This window comes from Triturus cristatus, chromosome 3_1 (genome assembly GCF_964204655.1).
Source record: "Triturus cristatus chromosome 3_1, aTriCri1.1, whole genome shotgun sequence".
Lineage (NCBI taxonomy): Eukaryota > Metazoa > Chordata > Amphibia > Caudata > Salamandridae > Triturus > Triturus cristatus.
The window spans coordinates 871,798,328-871,819,478 of NC_140583.1; the positions used below are offsets into that span (position 1 = coordinate 871,798,328).

The following is a 21,151-nucleotide window of genomic DNA, read 5'->3' on the forward strand; positions in this document are numbered from 1 at the left end:
TAAATGATCCTCCATTCAGCCACAGAACAAAAATATATTTTTTTTTAATACCAGTGCTTGGACTTTATTCTTGTGTCTGTTTAGTTTCATTTAGAATCTTAATTCTTTTTCAAATAAGGATACAACACAAATGACCTAATGTCACATAAAAATAACGAGATCTTTATTTAAAGAATTCATGAGGAGGCGATGTCAAGGATAGCCTAGAAACAAGACAAATTTCCCTCCCCTCTCACCTGGACGACCTGATCTATAGCTCACCTCTGAACAGTGAGGGTTGGAAAGGGATAGATTACATCCAAAACTGTTGTGGACTGAGTTCAAATTCAAATCAGACTAGATTAGAAAGCTTAGGAACAGAATACAGCAGGTAAAAGAAGACACAAGGCAGTCCAGGGAGAAACCTAAGCAGGTGGCACCGGTCACGTCCAGCGTCTGAAGAGAAAGGGATTGGGTGATAAATTAACCATGAAAGTCAGATCAGGTTCCCCTATGGACCCTTTGCGCCCTACTCAATTCCAAGAGCTCGAGGAGTGCTGTTACCCGGCTATCCTGGACCTTATTAACCTATCCTTTGAAACAGGAAGTGTACCAGTTAAATGGAAACAAGCTACTGTTGTCCCTATCCTGAAAAAACCCTCCCTGGACCCCTCCCTTTCCGAGAGCTACCGCCCTATTTCCCTTCTCCCTTGGATTTCCAAACTAGCGGAATCTCATGCCAATTGCGTTCTGTCTTCCCATTTGCTGGAAGCTAACATCCTCGACCCATCCCAAAATGGGTTCCGAGTGCACCATAGCACCGAGACCGCTCTCCTTACGGTAGTGGAGCAAATTAGAAAGATACTTGACAGAGATCAAATGGTAGCGCTGATCCTGCTGGATCTCAGCGCTGCCTTTGATACCGTCTCTCACTCTGTTCTCCTCCAGCGACTTTCTGAAGCCGGAGTTGGTCAGGTTGCTCTCGACTGGTTTCGGTCCTTTCTTACAGACCGATCCTTTCAGGTGTCCACGCCGCCTTTTGTTTCCGCCTCCCGTCCCATCTTGCAGGGTGTTCCTCAAGGGTCTGTCCTCAGCCCAACTATGTTCAATCTATATGTCCAGCCACTGGCTGAGGTAGCCCAGAGATACGGTCTCACCATGGTGTCTTACGCTGATGACACCCAGCTGGCGGTGGCACTCAATGGTGAATCTGCAATGGACGCCGCTGCCTTCCAGATCGCTCTACGAGGAGTCGCAGGATGGATGTCGGACAACAAGCTACAGCTGAATGCCTCAAAAACCGAGGTCTTAATCTTTGGGAAAACCACCGACCTCTGGGGCAGCCAGTGGTGGCCTTCCGAGCTTGGTCCTGTTCCGGTGCCTGCTGTCCTACATTCCCTATACCAAAAGATTGGCTGGGATCTGCTTTGGCACTCTGCAGTGTCTCAGACCAATCTTCAAATTTTTCGACCCTACTATCAGGCAAATCATAGTTCAAGCTATGGTCCTGAGTAGACTGGACTATGCCAGCTCGCTTCTACTAGGAGTCAACAAAGCGGAGCTTCTTCGCCTCCAGCGCATTCAAAACGCGGCGGCCAGGATGCTGGTTGGCCTGCCAAGATTTTGCTCTGCCCGCCAAACCATCCAAAACCTGCATTGGCTCCCGGTGGAGCAGAGGATTAAATTTAAGGCACTTTGCCTTACTTTTAAAATTCTAAAGCTGTCCTCTCCTCCCATCCTCGCCCAGACCATTTCCCCCTATCTCCCGAATAGAGCGCTTCGCTCTGCGGGGTTAAATTTGGCCATCGTCCCCCGCTTTAAAAGAGCTAGAATGGGCGGACGCTCCTTTTCGGTGCTAGCCGCTTCACTCTGGAACACCCTCCCCCCCTCACTCCGCTCCATCCCTAATCTTCTTCCTTTCAGGAAATGTTTGAAAACCTTCCTGTTCTCCACGGTTTAGGTCCTTCAGCTTCATTTGTGATCTGTATTTTCTCCGTCGTTATGTTGCACCATCTCCTCAGCGCCAGGACGCCACTTTGCTGCGGCATCTGTGCGCTTTACAAAAATAAATAACATAACGTAACATAAACAAGGCAACACTACTTTCTAGTGTTAATGCTGAGACCTGGGGCTGTCACCATACCACCGGAGATCCCAAAAGGGAAGGAGACTATGGCGGAGATACACAACAGCTAAAAGAGGACTTGGAGAGACAAGCCGAACTGGGATCCTGCTAATCAGGACCCCCATCTCTGTGCTTTCTCCCCTAAATTGGTTATGGTGAGTACCTAGGTACACCCTAGGTTGGGTACTGGTGTACACTTACAAGTCCCTAGTATATGGTACTAAGGTACACATAGCATAGATACACCAGGGGTCCCTCATGGGCTGAAGCATGTATTGTGCCACCCCTGGGAGACCACTCAAACTGTGCATTGCAGCCTATGTAAGCTGGTGCCTGCACCACTTACGACAGACATAGGTTTCCCTATATCTGAGGTCACTGCACGTAAAACCTACAAGTCACCCCTAAAGCAGGCCTTTCAATCCTCAAGGCAGGGTGCTCAGTTCTAAGTGTGAGGGTGCCCCTGCATTAGCAGGACACCCCTACAACCTTCGGTGTCCATTTTTCCGGGTTGTAATTGCATCAGCCAATACGATATATAGAGTGGCCATTCGTTATTGCGCGATGGGGAACTCTAAACTGGCTGTAACGAACCCGGTCATGTTTGGTATCAAACATGTTGGAATCATACATATGTAAATGGTGTGGGAGGTATGATTCCATGCATTGTAAAGGTCCTCCTGGAGGCCCTCCTGGAGGCCCTCAGTGGTCCCGGTACGAGTCTTCTAGACCCGGACAGCACAACATGGCTGCTGTCGACCAGAGACACGATTCTGCCCTCCTGCTGCTGAGCTAAGCTCAAGCAGGGGAAGGCGGGACAATAGGTATCCTGTGTGACCACCTCCCTAACATGGTTTAGGATATTGGGGCAGGGTGGGAGCGCTTGCCAGCGCCACTAGGTCTCCTTGAGGGGCATATTTGGTGCTCTCCTTGCATAATCCAGTTCAAATAAGCTCAGTGAGCTATTGGTTTCCGCTCTGGTGCGAAACTGGACAAAGAACATGGGAGTATCCTCCCCACTGTCCAAACCCCTTTCCTGGAAGGGAACCCTGAATCATCCCAACCCTTTCCTTTGGGTACTTAAGGGCTTACCTGTGGGTGGGTCCCTAGATTCTTCGTGGTACACTATTCAGATCAAGACACCACTTCATCTTTGACCGTCTGGGCACTCTGGACTTTGCTGGACCTTGCTCTGGGCTCCCGAAACTGCAACTGGGAGGAGGACTCCTGCTCCTGGTCTCATTGTCCTGCTAGTCTGCTGCAAAGTCTGTGCCCGTGCTCCATACAAGAACCTTCCAAGGCCTATGGACATCCAAGACACCTGAAGGAATCTCCCTTGAAGTGAAGGAGACACTTCCCTGCATCTGCAGGCACAGCAACGAAGCTGCCCAGTCTGCTGAGCCTGGGCTTCCATGGACTACGAAAGGCTCAGCAACACAGGTGGTGGTCCTTCACGTCCCTCGAGTCTTGCCCTGTCCTCTCACTAAGTTTGAGGCCAGTATCCATCGTCGGAGCCGCAGGAACCAAACCCCTGTGCACCGCGTCAACTTGCCGTTGCAAAGGCTTGTTGGCTTCCTTCTTCCAAGATCTTCAGGCTTCATGTAGCCCCAACCTCAAGTATCTCCTGTGACCAAGTTCTTCGCCTTCACCGCATCACTTGCACCGTGGGCCTGCATCTTTGGTGAACTGCTCGAGGTCCTCTTGCGACTACAGTGCCTCTGGCCTGAGGGTCCTCTTTAGGGTTTTCCTTGATTTCAGCAGGCTCCCCTGATTGTTCAGGGCCTGCTCTGACTCCTCTGCTTGTGGCTAGTCACCTGGACCTTGCTGGTCCTGACACTTCACCTTTTTCGCTTTCCAAGTTGGTTGCAGTTGCCATGGCTTATTGGTGCTCCCGACGGACACCGACCCCTCAACTCTCGACATCAGACATTGGGACAGCTCGTGAACGGCTCCTGGTCTTCCACAGCATGCGTGGTCTGCACAGAAGCAGCTCCAAGGTCACCGTCAGCTCTCCTGCAACACCCGAAATCAGTGGGCATTCGTCTTCTGTGCCTCCTGGTTACTCCTGATTGGCATAGACTCTGTCCCCTCAGCTTGCAGGTACTTCTCCTCCTGAATCCACCTTTGGGTACCACCGAACACTTTCACCGTCTCCAGCAGCAGCATCTTCCTGAAGGCCTCCATTGGGTTCAACGGCGGTTTCACACCTATGCACCCGGCTTCCCTGGTTTAGGTATCCTGGTTACTAGGGTATCCACGGGTGGGGTTGCTCTCCAACTTTGTCTTCCACTGCGTTTCTTCATGGTCCACTGGGAAGGTCCTTCTTTAAAATTGCAACCACGACTTACCTATGGACTTGTATTGAGCCCGCGGTCGTGTTCCCACTCTGTACACGGCCTCCGTGGGGTTCCTGGTTACTTACCTTCCCCGGCACTTCTCCGTCTTCTGGGTATATTCCTGACTTAAGTCGTGGTTCGCATACCACTATTTTAGTGTATGGTTTGGGCTTCCCCTGGCGACCACTGTGTATTTTGTGCTACTTACCTGTTTTCTCTGCAAAGTATTATGTGCACTGTAGGTTGGGTGCCCCGGACCTCGATCTTTACTACCGGGCCACCCAGGCCTCACATGCCTACTTCTGGTTGCATCAACAGACACCCCCCCTCACCTACATATAGAGCGTATTGCACGAGCTCCAGCACACTTTGCGACTGCCTTATTTCACCTGCCGAGCAGAAATACCACTATCCTCGACTCGATTAATGCTACAACTCACGCCTGGCATAATCTCCTCTATAGGCAGGCGCTCTCTATCTTATATTCTCCTATCACCCCTATAGCCTGGTGTGAGTGGTTACTGACTCTCACATCCCCAGAAATGGAAGCAGCTCTACACACCTTGGGAATTGACACGGTTGGCGATTTTTTTTAGAGATGGAAGGGGTAGGGACTGGACTGACCTACTAGACCTACTAGTGACGGACCCACAACCACCTCCCCTAGCCACATTCCATTATTTTAGGGCTAGAAGCGAGTTACGAAAGCTGCTGGGAGATGAGCTGCTGGAGCCTCCGGAGGTACTTACCTTCTCCACGCTGATACGTGCTGCATCCCCTAAACGACTAGTAGCAGGAGTATACTCCCAGACGCAGGAACTGAGCCGGGACCGATATGTCAAGGCCAGACTGGAATGGCAGACTGATCTGGGACTGGATATAGACAACAGAATATGGAAGTATTGCTGTGAGGCCACCAAACGTATCTCGCTTAACAGCCGGCATCGCCTTATACACTTTAAAATTCTGAACCGCATCTATTATACGCCGGTACGACTCCACAAATTTGAACTACGTGACACACCCAACTGTGAACGCTGTGGAGCCGCCGAGGCCGATTTTTTGCACTTAGCATGGCTCTTCCCCCCTACAGCAAACTTCTGGATACAAGTATTTACAGAACTCCAAACAGTCACTCAGGTAGACCTTAGCCCTGATCCGCTGCTAGCCCTCGTTGGATACTCTAAAAGATTGCAGAAACCTATCAGACAATTAGTGGACATGGCTTTGCTGGTTGCTAAACGAGTATTGGCACTACACTGGTCTCGAGGTCCTCCTCCCACAATGTCTCAATGGTCTAGGGACATGCAGTATTGTAATACGCAAACAGAAACTTAGAGCGAGCTGCTCCCCCCTAGGAACCGCCCAAAGAACCTCTGGAGCTTGTACGCTGCTCACATTGAGACTCGAGCCCGAGAACACACTGCCACCCCTCGCCCCTCAACCCCCACCCCCCCCTCCCCGCAGAGAGGATTCAACAGACACAACAGGCATAACAGACTCCCTTGACATTAGGATACACATTGTAGATATTGAAGCTCCCTATAAGGCCCTGATGTTGTTGAATTAACGAGCACACTGTTCTCTTAAAGAGGATTGTACTGTGATGTCAATGTATGTAATATTGGTTTGAACACTGTTAATGGTTTCCTATGTTGGTGATTTGTTTTTGGGGGGGGCGGGGGGGGATGATGAAAATTCAGGATGATTTGGTTCCTCCTTTCCTCCCATTATTTTTTGTAGGTAGTTTTGGCTTATTATTATGATTTTGTCTGTCCTGTATTATTGAAATGGGTAAAATAAAGTAATACGAAAAAGTATTATGTGCACTGTGTATATCTCTGTGTAGGAGATAGTTGTATGCGTTAGTGAGTGTCTTATAATAAATACTTATTATTATAACTACGTGTGGTTCTTTTTCACTTAATCTATACCTATAGGATTACGTTCTGGTAAAACAAGCTGCTTTACACTCCTTCTGGACTAAGCCTGAAGGCTGCTCTCCACAGCTACCACTTAGAGAGATTTCTAAGGTTGTCTAAGACCACTAAAATCACCATAAGGGTTGTCTGGATTGGTGCAGAGTGCCCACTTACATAAGTGCAAAAACAACAGTTGATGGACAGAATTCAGAACAATGTCGTACATTCACCCCAGTACAGAGATCTGGGCCTAAATCCATCGTTTTTCTGCTCACCATGCCATTCCAGTTTGGACCCAGCCATATGCAAATAGGTCTTGACCCTGTGCCTCATGGGAACAGTCCATCAATTGTGTGTCTTTCACTTACATAACTGTGCACCATATACCAAGCCAGCTTCTCACATAGAGGATTTCGATAAAGGGGTTTTTCATGGTGTGGAATGACCGGTGTGGAACAGCGGGTGCAGAAGAGACCATGAGCAGTAACAAACGAGACACAGAGACAGAAGAGTATGTAACTCGGCGGAACATGTACAGTACATGAAGAGAGGTCAGGTAAACGCTTAAACAAAAAAAGCCCTGCACACAAAGTCAGTGCATCACAGAGAGAAGAAAGCACGTCTGGCAAAGACAAAGAGCAGCAGTAGGAAGCCGAGCAGCAGTAGGAAGCCAAGCAGCACTCTGAATATGGTGGTGGCCTGAGAAGGCATGCCCAAACTAAGAACCCCACACTGCCTATACAACAGGGGCCTGCTGAGTAAATTGTAAATTGATACTTGTATAGCGCACTACTCACCCGCAAGGGTCTCAAGGCGCTTGTACGAATACCGCTGTGGAACCCATCCTGGCTTTCCCTGTGAGGCGTCCACTCCTGGGCACCCCCAAGGTGGAGGCCAGGCATCCCTAAGCGTTGTGGGGGCCGTTGTGGAAATTAAGCAAGCTATTGCCCAGAGTTGCAGAGTGGGACTCCATGATTGGAATAGGCACCGAGGCGAGAATTATCAGGTCCGTGGAATTTTGAGCCCAAGACCCGCCGAGGCGGGGAATTGAACCCTGGTCCCGGGCCAGACCTCTGCATCAGGGTCTGCCGCTCTAACCATTGATACAACAAACAAATGATGGACGGAATGCTGACAATGCATACATTCTCCCCCAGTCAAGAGATCTGGGTTAAATCCATCGTTCTTTTGCCCACTCCACCACCCCAGTTTAGACATGGCCATATGCAAATCAGTCTTGACCCTGTGCCTCATGGGAACAGTCCAGCCCGAACTGCCAAGCCATGTCTTCCCTGGACCGGAATCAAGCATCCTAGGACCGGTTTCTGGCTATCAGCCGTCATCAGCCAGGATAGCTTGACTCCAGTGGCGTAGTGAGCACGGGTCCCACGTCTGGGAATACCCATCCCACTTAGGGCGAAAAGCGTTACAACAAACAAATGATGGACGGAATGCTGACAATGCATACATTCTCCCCCAGTCAAGAGATCTGGGTTAAATCCATCGTTCTTTTGCCCACTCCACCACCCCAGTTTAGACATGGCCATATGCAAATCAGTCTTGACCCTGTGCCTCATGGGAACAGTCCAGCCCGAACTGCCAAGCCATGTCTTCCCTGGACCGGAATCAAGCATCCTAGGACCGGTTTCTGGCTATCAGCCGTCATCAGCCAGGATAGCTTGACTCCAGTGGCGTAGTGAGCACGGGTCCCACGTCTGGGAATACCCATCCCACTTAGGGCGAAAAGCGTTACAACAAACAAATGATGGACGGAATGCTGACAATGCATACATTCTCCCCCAGTCAAGAGATCTGGGTTAAATCCATCGTTCTTTTGCCCACTCCACCACCCCAGTTTAGACATGGCCATATGCAAATCAGTCTTGACCCTGTGCCTCATGGGAACAGTCCAGCCCAAACTGCCAAGCCATGTCTTCCCTGGACCGGAATCAAGCATCCTAGGACCGGTTTCTGGCTATCAGCCGTCATCAGCCAGGATAGCTTGACTCCAGTGGCGTAGTGAGCACGGGTCCCACGTCTGGGAATACCCATCCCACTTAGGGCGAAAAGCGTTACAACAAACAAATGATGGACGGAATGCTGACAATGCATACATTCTCCCCCAGTCAAGAGATCTGGGTTAAATCCATCGTTCTTTTGCCCACTCCACCACCCCAGTTTAGACATGGCCATATGCAAATCAGTCTTGACCCTGTGCCTCATGGGAACAGTCCAGCCCGAACTGCCAAGCCATGTCTTCCCTGGACCGGAATCAAGCATCCTAGGACCGGTTTCTGGCTATCAGCCGTCATCAGCCAGGATAGCTTGACTCCAGTGGCGTAGTGAGCACGGGTCCCACGTCTGGGAATACCCATCCCACTTAGGGCGAAAAGCGTTACAACAAACAAATGATGGACGGAATGCTGACAATGCATACATTCTCCCCCAGTCAAGAGATCTGGGTTAAATCCATCGTTCTTTTGCCCACTCCACCACCCCAGTTTAGACATGGCCATATGCAAATCAGTCTTGACCCTGTGCCTCATGGGAACAGTCCAGCCCGAACTGCCAAGCCATGTCTTCCCTGGACCGGAATCAAGCATCCTAGGACCGGTTTCTGGCTATCAGCCGTCATCAGCCAGGATAGCTTGACTCCAGTGGCGTAGTGAGCACGGGTCCCACGTCTGGGAATACCCATCCCACTTAGGGCGAAAAGCGTTACAACAAACAAATGATGGACGGAATGCTGACAATGCATACATTCTCCCCCAGTCAAGAGATCTGGGTTAAATCCATCGTTCTTTTGCCCACTCCACCACCCCAGTTTAGACATGGCCATATGCAAATCAGTCTTGACCCTGTGCCTCATGGGAACAGTCCAGCCCGAACTGCCAAGCCATGTCTTCCCTGGACCGGAATCAAGCATCCTAGGACCGGTTTCTGGCTATCAGCCGTCATCAGCCAGGATAGCTTGACTCCAGTGGCGTAGTGAGCACGGGTCCCACGTCTGGGAATACCCATCCCACTTAGGGCGAAAAGCGTTACAACAAACAAATGATGGACGGAATGCTGACAATGCATACATTCTCCCCCAGTCAAGAGATCTGGGTTAAATCCATCGTTCTTTTGCCCACTCCACCACCCCAGTTTAGACATGGCCATATGCAAATCAGTCTTGACCCTGTGCCTCATGGGAACAGTCCAGCCCGAACTGCCAAGCCATGTCTTCCCTGGACCGGAATCAAGCATCCTAGGACCGGTTTCTGGCTATCAGCCGTCATCAGCCAGGATAGCTTGACTCCAGTGGCGTAGTGAGCACGGGTCCCACGTCTGGGAATACCCATCCCACTTAGGGCGAAAAGCGTTACAACAAACAAATGATGGACGGAATGCTGACAATGCATACATTCTCCCCCAGTCAAGAGATCTGGGTTAAATCCATCGTTCTTTTGCCCACTCCACCACCCCAGTTTAGACATGGCCATATGCAAATCAGTCTTGACCCTGTGCCTCATGGGAACAGTCCAGCCCGAACTGCCAAGCCATGTCTTCCCTGGACCGGAATCAAGCATCCTAGGACCGGTTTCTGGCTATCAGCCGTCATCAGCCAGGATAGCTTGACTCCAGTGGCGTAGTGAGCACGGGTCCCACGTCTGGGAATACCCATCCCACTTAGGGCGAAAAGCGTTACAACAAACAAATGATGGACGGAATGCTGACAATGCATACATTCTCCCCCAGTCAAGAGATCTGGGTTAAATCCATCGTTCTTTTGCCCACTCCACCACCCCAGTTTAGACATGGCCATATGCAAATCAGTCTTGACCCTGTGCCTCATGGGAACAGTCCAGCCCGAACTGCCAAGCCATGTCTTCCCTGGACCGGAATCAAGCATCCTAGGACCGGTTTCTGGCTATCAGCCGTCATCAGCCAGGATAGCTTGACTCCAGTGGCGTAGTGAGCACGGGTCCCACGTCTGGGAATACCCATCCCACTTAGGGCGAAAAGCGTTACAACAAACAAATGATGGACGGAATGCTGACAATGCATACATTCTCCCCCAGTCAAGAGATCTGGGTTAAATCCATCGTTCTTTTGCCCACTCCACCACCCCAGTTTAGACATGGCCATATGCAAATCAGTCTTGACCCTGTGCCTCATGGGAACAGTCCAGCCCGAACTGCCAAGCCATGTCTTCCCTGGACCGGAATCAAGCATCCTAGGACCGGTTTCTGGCTATCAGCCCTAAGTGGGATGGGTATTCCCAGACGTGGGACCCATGCTCACTACGCCACTGGAGTCAAGCTATCCTGGCTGATGACGGCTGATAGCCAGAAACCGGTCCTAGGATGCTTGATTCCGGTCCAGGGAAGACATGGCTTGGCAGTTCGGGCTGGACTGTTCTCATGAGGCACAGGGTCAAGACTGATTTGCATATGGCCATGTCTGAACTGGGGTGGCGTAGTGGGCAAAAGAACGATGGATTTAACCCAGATCTCTTGACTGGGGGAGAATGTCTGCATTGTCAGCATTCCGTCCATCATTTGTTTGTTGTAACGCTTTTCGCCCTAAGTGGGATGGGTATTCCCAGACGTGGGACCCATGCTCACTACGCCACTGGAGTCAAGCTATCCTGGCTGATGACGGCTGATAGCCAGAAACCGGTCCTAGGATGCTTGATTCCGGTCCAGGGAAGACATGGCTTGGCAGTTCGGGCTGGACTGTTCCCATGAGGCACAGGGTCAAGACTGATTTGCATATGGCCATGTCTAAACTGGGGTGGTGTAGTGGGCAAAAGAACGATGGATTTAACCCAGATCTCTTGACTGGGGGAGAATGTATGCATTGTCAGCATTCCGTCCATCATTTGTTTGTTGTAACGCTTTTCGCCCTAAGTGGGATGGGTATTCCCAGACGTGGGACCCATGCTCACTACGCCACTGGAGTCAAGCTATCCTGGCTGATGACGGCTGATAGCCAGAAACCGGTCCTAGGATGCTTGATTCCGGTCCAGGGAAGACATGGCTTGGCAGTTCGGGCTGGACTGTTCCCATGAGGCACAGGGTCAAGACTGATTTGCATATGGCCATGTCTAAACTGGGGTGGTGTAGTGGGCAAAAGAACGATGGATTTAACCCAGATCTCTTGACTGGGGGAGAATGTATGCATTGTCAGCATTCCGTCCATCATTTGTTTGTTGTAACGCTTTTCGCCCTAAGTGGGATGGGTATTCCCAGACGTGGGACCCATGCTCACTACGCCACTGGAGTCAAGCTATCCTGGCTGATGACGGCTGATAGCCAGAAACCGGTCCTAGGATGCTTGATTCCGGTCCAGGGAAGACATGGCTTGGCAGTTCGGGCTGGACTGTTCCCATGAGGCACAGGGTCAAGACTGATTTGCATATGGCCATGTCTAAACTGGGGTGGTGTAGTGGGCAAAAGAACGATGGATTTAACCCAGATCTCTTGACTGGGGGAGAATGTATGCATTGTCAGCATTCCGTCCATCATTTGTTTGTTGTAACGCTTTTCGCCCTAAGTGGGATGGGTATTCCCAGACGTGGGACCCATGCTCACTACGCCACTGGAGTCAAGCTATCCTGGCTGATGACGGCTGATAGCCAGAAACCGGTCCTAGGATGCTTGATTCCGGTCCAGGGAAGACATGGCTTGGCAGTTCGGGCTGGACTGTTCCCATGAGGCACAGGGTCAAGACTGATTTGCATATGGCCATGTCTAAACTGGGGTGGTGTAGTGGGCAAAAGAACGATGGATTTAACCCAGATCTCTTGACTGGGGGAGAATGTATGCATTGTCAGCATTCCGTCCATCATTTGTTTGTTGTAACGCTTTTCGCCCTAAGTGGGATGGGTATTCCCAGACGTGGGACCCATGCTCACTACGCCACTGGAGTCAAGCTATCCTGGCTGATGACGGCTGATAGCCAGAAACCGGTCCTAGGATGCTTGATTCCGGTCCAGGGAAGACATGGCTTGGCAGTTCGGGCTGGACTGTTCCCATGAGGCACAGGGTCAAGACTGATTTGCATATGGCCATGTCTAAACTGGGGTGGTGTAGTGGGCAAAAGAACGATGGATTTAACCCAGATCTCTTGACTGGGGGAGAATGTATGCATTGTCAGCATTCCGTCCATCATTTGTTTGTTGTAACGCTCTAACCATTGAGCCACACTTCTCCACTCACACTCACACTCCACTCACACTGAGTCACGATGATGGCTTTAACAAAGAACAGAGGGCAAATATGCAATTGCTTAAGCAGTGGTGCCCAGGAGCAAGAGGGGTAGAGAGAATAAATGAAAGGCAATACTCTTCAAGGAAGTGACAAATAGGTGTAAGTAAAACTATTCTGGGCTAACAAGAAGGGAAAACCATACTGAAACAAGATACTTCCTACCACATAAACAGAGAAGTAAGGAACCTCAATAAAGTAAAGTGAGGTAACACCCATATTGGGCCCAAGTAAACAGAAGCACTTGCATGTCAGCACGAAACCCAAAGCAAGACCTGACATGTAACGGACAGTAAGATTTAGACATCAAGACACAGAGCCATGTCAGCGCAGAGGGGCCGTCCAAACTCACTGGCGGGACACAGAACAATAAACAGAGCCTCACCTGATATTATGACAAGAGTACACCAATTTCAAGTGAAGGAGAAAACCATGGTAGCAGCAAGAAAGGAGAAATAATATTTGAAGGTAATAAACTAACATTATACCAAGATCTCTGGGAGACAATCTTGAAGAAAAGTACAGCCTATAAGAAAGTCACAAAACATCTCCAATCTATACAGACCCCGACAAATGAGGTCACCCCTTTCAGCAAATCTTCACTTGTAAGAGAGAGTACTGAAAGAAGCAATAAATACCAGAAGACTCACAGGAGGTAGTAAGAGAAGATGACTCTGAACACATAGGAACTACACCATTACCGCAGACGAACAAATGGAGAATAATGGCACAGCTCAACAAGGTGGCATTATGTTCAAAACACCAGATAAACAACCGTAATCACCAAATAAACAAGATGAAGATGAGTAAAGATAACTGAGGAAACTTGCTGACAACAATGGTATGATAGAGCTCTAAAATGACCGATATCAGAAAAGGTGGGGTGACAGGCGGGAAAGAGAACAAAAGAGGATGCCACACATTTGACACATCCACTAAAATAGTACAAAGAGACGTCTAAGCCAAATTACTCAAAGAACTGCTGGATCACTAAGAGTTGCAAAAGGAATAAAGTTGCTTAATGTTGACAGAACGTTAGTGGGTTTGGGTGGGGAGCTTGGATAAAGTGGGGACACCAGAAGTAGGGAGGATAAAAAAGCCATGATAAGAGGACTAAATGTAGATAAAGGAGTAGGGAAAAGAAGAATCAAAGCGCATTAACTGGAAGGGTGATATGATTAAGGCATTTAGTCATAACTAAAGGGACCACAACTCCCCAACTTTATGACAAGTATTACTGAATATGTTGACTGCCTTAGGGACAAACGGTTGCCTGCTCTTAGAAACTCATTTGATGAAGAAAGAGTGTTTTCAATGTAAATCCAATTGCCCCCAGTAATGTTTTTAATCAAAGGTTACAAAGGAGAACTAATAGAAAATTGGGCTAATGAAGAAGAACAACACTTCACTCTAACCCTCAAGCACTGTCGATACTTTTTCACGGTGGTCTCTCTGTATGGTCTAAAACAAATCCATTAAAAAAGTAATCACAGAGATACTCACAGAGCACAAGGAGATACAATAGGGAAGACCTACACTTTACTGTGGACTGACTGGAAAACATATAAGCCCAGAGGTCAGGATGAACAGGATCCCTCTCTACAGAGGGAGCATTATGACTGAAGAAAAGGGATTTAGATGACAAATGGTGACTATAACAAGCCACAGACTTATACTCAATAATCAGCAGTGCACAACACTTACACACATACAGACTGTTTCTTAACATCCAATACGATGCTATTAAAGATAGAAGTCACTCATATAGGACATATCTCCCTTTCAGATCATGCCCCAATTACAAAAACTACAATTGACCTCAGATAAACACACAGATAGAAGATAGAGGACAAAGACTCATTACACTAGAACAAGGAAGTAATTGAAGGGCTACACAATTGCATGGGATAATACCTGGAAGATTATTGTCTGGACACAGCATGGAAAGCGGACACCGCAGTTGGACAAGCAGTTCTAAGGCACCTGTTTCACTAAGGTACCTCATTATACCAAAAGGCGAGACCTATTGGCTCTGCCAATGCTTGTTTATCAAGCACTTATCAGATGTCAGGACAAGCAATTGAGCAAATCACCCAATACCACCCCCAGCATACACTGCCCTTATAAATGAAAGCTCAACCCTGAAAGGTGGTGTTTAGGTGACACAGACCAGATAGCCTCCTTCCTTATTTATCTGGTCTTGTGTTAGACTTTCAGCATAGATACAAATTATTTGGCATTGAGATTAGGTCAAAAGTTTTTAGAAAAAAGGGGTATTTATTTGCAACAAAAAAAGAGAGATTGCAATTATTAAAAAAAATCCTGTTAGAAATAATAGGCCTATTAATTTTTAACAAAAAGGCAAAATACACTGAAAATGCACATCATTCTGCAGGTGCCACAAGATGTGGGTTGCGGGACATAATTTACCACAAGTGTGTGTATAGTACGTTAGCACTGTTAATAGGTAGATGGAGATGTTTGGGGGCATGCTATAGGTCAGAAACAGTGAGAGGTGTTTGGGACTACCAGAGTGTTGCCAGTTTTGCACAAAATTTAGTAAAATGTTGTACAGGAGATCGGATAGTGAATAATGCTGGCAGGCCTAATTCTAAAGCATTTTTTTTAAGCCTTTTCATTTTAGACCCAGTGCAAGAATTGCTTAAGTTGGAAATAGCTTTTTATTTCGAAATAATAAACATCCAATAGACATTTATTTTTAGAATATCTGCAAACACACTACATTAATAAGATACACTCATGGTCATTTTCAAAATGTAGTTACTTTGAATGTATTGTTTCTCACTTCCCAATACAAAAGAGACATTTTCAAAAGTACTGCATTTATTTTTATATATTAACATTTCTCAGCCAGGTTCTATTTAGACAAGGCCTGTGATAGCACAGCAAGGTTAAGAATCCGTGTGTTATTCATTCGTGTCCTCGCTCACACATCCTTACCCTTTGTTGAGAGGAATGTGCATAGGACAGAAAGCCACAAACCCTGGAGAATTTGCAGAGACGGGAAGTTTCTGCTAACTTTTTGTTTCAGATAATCATCGTCTTTGGTTCTGAACAGGACATGCTGTCTCCATTCCGATGAAACTTCAAAAGAAATGCTTCCTTCGGTTGCAGCTCTAAAGGTTCACTTCATGCTATTAATGTACAGTCAGCGGTTGGTGTATAAAGATTCAACACAAGACAAGCCTCTAATGGCAACTCTGACTCCCTGGATATTACACACATCAGGCTCCGTTCACAAACCAATTGTGCTCTCTTAACTGAAACTTCGAAATGTAAATGGCATGATTTGCGAATGCAAAGTCACATTTACACTCGTAAATCGATTTGCTAACATGCGATATTACACCATTATTGTCATTAATTATTGTTGCCTGAAAGTACATTGCTCCCAGGGCAGGGTGTGGGTGTTCCTGGGTGAGAATTTGAAATACTAGGTGAACCCCCATTTTGAGTACAATCACGGGTTTGTTCCTGTCAAGGGCAAAAGTAAATCTACATCCGGGTGGGAATGAGAGAGAGCACTCCAAAAAGGTGAGCTTTTCAGGAAGAGGTTTCTTCACAAGGAAACAGATTTTATTCATGGACCAAAAAAATAAAGTTAGGAGGTCTGTTTGCATCTGTCCACAGATTTCTGCATACTAAAATATAAATGTGTACATTTGCTTGTGCAAAAATGGAGTAACAAAATAACTGCTGGAATTCTGTGAAACAGAGTGTTCCAAATTCCCATCAGTTTTCCTTGAAACCTTTGTGAATGTTGAAAAAGTTGGAAATGTACTTCAGATATAGGAGGAAACATATGGGAGTAAACTTCTGACTGGTTTTTGTGGATCAGGACACACAAGTGTTCAGCAGAACAGAAAAGGGAAATCGCTGTTAGTCAATTTGAACTTCTAACTGATACTAGGAGTCACCGAAAGATACCAATACACCTATTTTGTCTTTGCATTTTGGTACAAGTAGCTAGGGTCGTGTCTTACAATCCGAGGCCTTAATTTTGCAAATCACTGTTTTCATGTGGGAAGTCCGTTTGGTTCACTGAGGAATACCAAGACTACACCTCCCAGAATGCACTGGTTTCTCAAATGAATGCACAAGAATGGAAATCGTGTATCTTTATGCATCATGGAATACAGCAGGCCTATTTGTAATTTGTTTTCATTATAGATTGGAATTTAATTTGATTTTATATAGCGCTTACTGCCCCTGACGAGGCGCTGAATATATGGAGAACTTTAAATACTAGAATAAGATAAAATGTTCTATTGGCCATGCATCAGAAGCCAAGTAGAAACCATTTACAAATAGACACATGGATTTAGATTGCTGCACCTTAGCGTGTCATTGGTGTGAGGGGCAGATCAATGCGTTTTCACGTTTATTTAATGCATTAGTTTCTGTCACAAGTCTAGCTTTGCCCAGCCCGCTCCTGCCTGCGGCATCCACCCCACTGCCACACACTATCCGCTACAACTTAACATTAATGTGCGCTCAGACAAACAAACTAGATGCATCTGTTCGGCACTTAGAACGTAACTTAGTACATTAAAATGAAGCGGTCTGTTGAAAGATGCAGGCTGCAAGCTTCATGCGCTTTTAAACTAGTTGATTTTTTACAAAGTTAAATTTCACATAATTAAGGAATATAGTCCCCTATTTTAGGGGTGTCACTTGTTTTTTGCGCAATTGTAAATGTAAAATTTAATACTTATTAGCCCATTCGCATTCCCACTTTTATTTTTTACCAAGTTATTACAGTGCCATGAAGGTATGCAAACCATAATTTCTAAACAAAGACCAGGCACAGCAGTCGATCTAATGTGCAGGGCCTTATGAACACCTGCACAGCAGCAGATTTATGGAAGCAATATGTGTACGCTTTCATCACGACTTTCATGTGTCTGAAAGCATGCTGCCTGGGAGCGCGTGAGCTCATGTGCGGCTTTACGATGCGCATACCAAAACTTGTTAAAACAAATGAAGAGCAAATGGCAACGGACACAGCGCAGATACCGGGAGAAACTTCAAAGGCAGGAGAGAGGCTCATTAGCATACTCTACAGCTTCATGCGTGTCTGGCGAGGGGGGAAGGAGGGGAGGCAGGATGCACTATTGAAATCTGCTTCCCCAAGGCGGGCCGCGTGCACAAACAATCAGGCGAGCCTTGACAAAACCTCTAGGTGGCACCTTTGGGACCTTTTGGCTGGGGGGGAGTGGAGGTCAGCAGAGTGACGCGATCTGTGGTGGGGGAGGGAATTAAAGCACGGAGAGAGGCACGCAAGACTTAATGAGCCTTGACAGAAACCCACATGGCGGCTGCGAGCGTGCACGCACACTTGCACGCAAGCTTGAGGCCAGGAAAAGCCTCTGGTAGCACTTTTAAAAGCCCGTTTACTAAACTTCTCGCAGAGCAGCGCATGCGCTGGCTCAGCGAGGCCTAACCAGTGAAGGATAAGCAAGTTATCCGATTAGAAGCCTGAAAAAGGGACTGTTAAAAACCACATCCTGCAGAAAGCAACAGGAAATGGAACCTTGCCATAAATAATACAAAGGTGAACTGGATCTAAAACAGGCCAAGGTGAGTACAGGGCAATTATTGGAAGGTCGAGACTGTCAAAAAGGTTAAGGATATCGGACAACGCAGAAGCCAATTAAAAAGTTGATTTAAGAGGGAGGAGCCTAGCCTGCAACGGAGATGGCCGCCTGAGCCCTCGGCTCCGCCGACTCGTCCGCTTCCCTCCCGTACCGCTTCTTCTCCTGATTGCGGAATCGTGCCTGTTGTGCGGTAACGGGTCTGGGAGGCGACGCTGCATCCGATGGTAGGCTCCCCGTCGTTCCTCCTGCACCGGGAATGAAGAAATGCCCTGAACTCCTGCAGACGGCTGCTGAGTGGGTCCGGTCCTTTGTTCTCGGCAGCGTCCGGCTGGAAGGCAACAGCAGCGGCCATTACATGAGAATCTGAAACCGCCGGCGAGACGCGACAAACCACCGAGATCCTCAGAAGTGGCGCAACAGTTTCTTTTGGAGTCTCGCCGCTACGCTGCTTTACTACCACCGATGCAACAAATGTATCCCCCTTTTTGGAAGTTTCTCTTTGATTTCTCGCTACGTAGTGTAATGGAAGGGGCCATTTGTATTGAGTGATCGGCGCTTATACACGGCGCCTGGTTGGACCGTCACTGTGCTGTCCCTGTGCGTGGCGCTGGACTAGAGGTTGCTGCCCTGTCCCCGTGGTTTGGCCCTGTCTTTCTGGGAGCTGACCTACTAAACAACGCCTGGACATGTATGCTAAAGACTGGGCTCGAGGGTCGCCATACGCTTGCGGATTCCGGGGACAGGGAGCTGGCATCTCTTCCTCTCACGTTATGCCCGTGAGCATCGGCGACGTCCTGGAAGCTTTGGCTGCTATGCGAGCTGCTTTTTGTTCCAACGCCCGTGACCTGGAGCGCCGGTTGGACGACGCTGTGCCCGTTCTCTCCTTGGCTGACCGGACGGGCGGCTGTGCGCGGAGCGGATCGCCGAGCCCAGGACTCGGCAGTCGTGTGCAGCCTCTCCGGGGAGACGTAGAGGAACTGACTGTGAGTGCACTTAACATCACCGCCGCTCGGACTGTCGCAACTATGGAGGACACAGTGCATTCTATATTTGGACGGAAACTAGAAGTTCGCCGTCGGATGCCAGGACTACCACCGCCAGCGGGTGCTGCTGACAAGATTGCTCTGCTTACTTTGAACATGTTGCCCGGGAGTGAGTTGCCTAATTTCGGTGGGCTATCACTGTACGCCTGCCCGTACTGCACTCTTGGGGATAACACTGTCCTGCTTTGGATGGCGATTACTGGCTGTTGCCATCTCTCTAGGTGGTCACATCGGATGCTCTTCCTACTCTACGGGGCTACGCCGCAACTGCACTTTGCTGGCGCACTGGAACGTAGGGGTCAGGGTTGAGTTTGTCTTTTTCTTGCCTTGATACCGGTCACTACATTCCTGGGACTGTGCTGGACTGACGAGGAAGCTGGACTTTGGGTATGGTTTGCATAGGGGTCCGGGAAGCGATGGCCGGATACACTCCTGTCGATTATTTTTGTTATCATGGGTTGGCCCTCCTCCGTTGATAAATGTTTTGCACCGTTCTGGCGAGTGGGGCAGCCGGGGACCTAGTTTTCTCCGAGTGACCGGGACATGTATCGGTGGTGCTAGAAGACTATTGCGGGGGCTTACGCTTATCAATCATGGCTTGAAGATTCCTTGTTGATATTTTGGATGTTTCGGTTGGGTGTTGCTGCCTTACTTACCCTGCGCGCTGCTGCTGTGACCCCAGTTTTCTCGTCATATTGGGCATGTTATTATTATTGGGTGTCAGACTACTGTTGCTATTATTGGTGCGAGATGGCGGAGCTGGGGGACGAATAGTGGGCTCCTCCCCACCTTTCTCAATTTTATGAGAGTCTTAGGCTTCTATCCTTTTCTTACTTTCTATATTTCGGGACTCCTTTTCTTGGGCGACAGGCACACTGCTAGGGGGGGACAGGCCGTAGCCAGCTGCAGGGGTGCAGGGTGGGGGGTACTTGGGGGGTGGGGTTGCTTTCTTTTTTGTTTTTCTTTTTTGTTCTATGGGCCTTCTATTCTTTGTCCTTTTTTCCTTCCCTGGGGTTTAGACGTTCCTTTCTGGGTGCCACGCAGCGACTCTGGTGTTTTCTTCTGCTATAAGATTATCTATCCTGATTGTCCAACACCAGTATTGACTTGTTGTGCTACGATATCCTGCTTATGTCTATCCTACAAGGAAAACTTTTAAAACTAGACCTCAGTCCTTCTGTAATGTATCCTCTGTGCTTTCAGTAAGTTGTAATGTACCGTATGTGTGAGCCCCCAGGGCTCTTTGTTGATTTGTATTTGTTTTTTCTCTCAATAAAGGTCTTTCAAAAATAAAAAAATAAAAAATAAAATAAAAAAAGTTGATTTAAAAAACACAGTCCCAAAGGGGAATTAAGCTACATAAAGCATAAGGTCCATAACCATGAACCAACAATGAAAAAGCCAGTCGGAAGAAGAGGCAAATGAAATAAACACAATATACATTCATAGGAGGAACAGCAGTTCCACAAAAAGCAGGATTCAACAAAATTGAAGGAACGAGAATGTCAACACTTTTAATCCCTGAGTGAAAGAAAAAACAAGTGCCAGGACAGAGTCCTGAGCATGATATGCCAAACACAGAATGTCTAAGAATTGACGCAACTGGAGTGAAAAGACGAGAAAATCATCTAATGAAGAAAGGAACTCCAAAAGTGACTCCTATGGCAATAGAATTCTGAAGACCAAGCTATACAAAATAGTGTAGCACAAACAAAAATAACCGTCTATTAAAGAACACCAAAGACGGACCCATTGGTTCGAAATCAATAGTAAGACCAAGAATCCATATGCAGATGGATGAAGCCATTAACTTCTAGAAAGAGCATGGCGAAAGAAGAGAAATATAACCATCTTAATGTTATGCAACAAGAGGC

General features: G+C 47.9%; 1 protein-coding gene across 7 annotated transcripts in view; it reads right to left on the reverse strand.

Annotated features, from left to right (window-relative positions):
* Positions 1–21,151, reverse strand: part of UBR3 (ubiquitin protein ligase E3 component n-recognin 3) — a 2,077,978-nt gene that overhangs the window by 1,163,677 nt on the left and 893,150 nt on the right. The gene's annotated exons all lie outside the window — the stretch shown is intronic.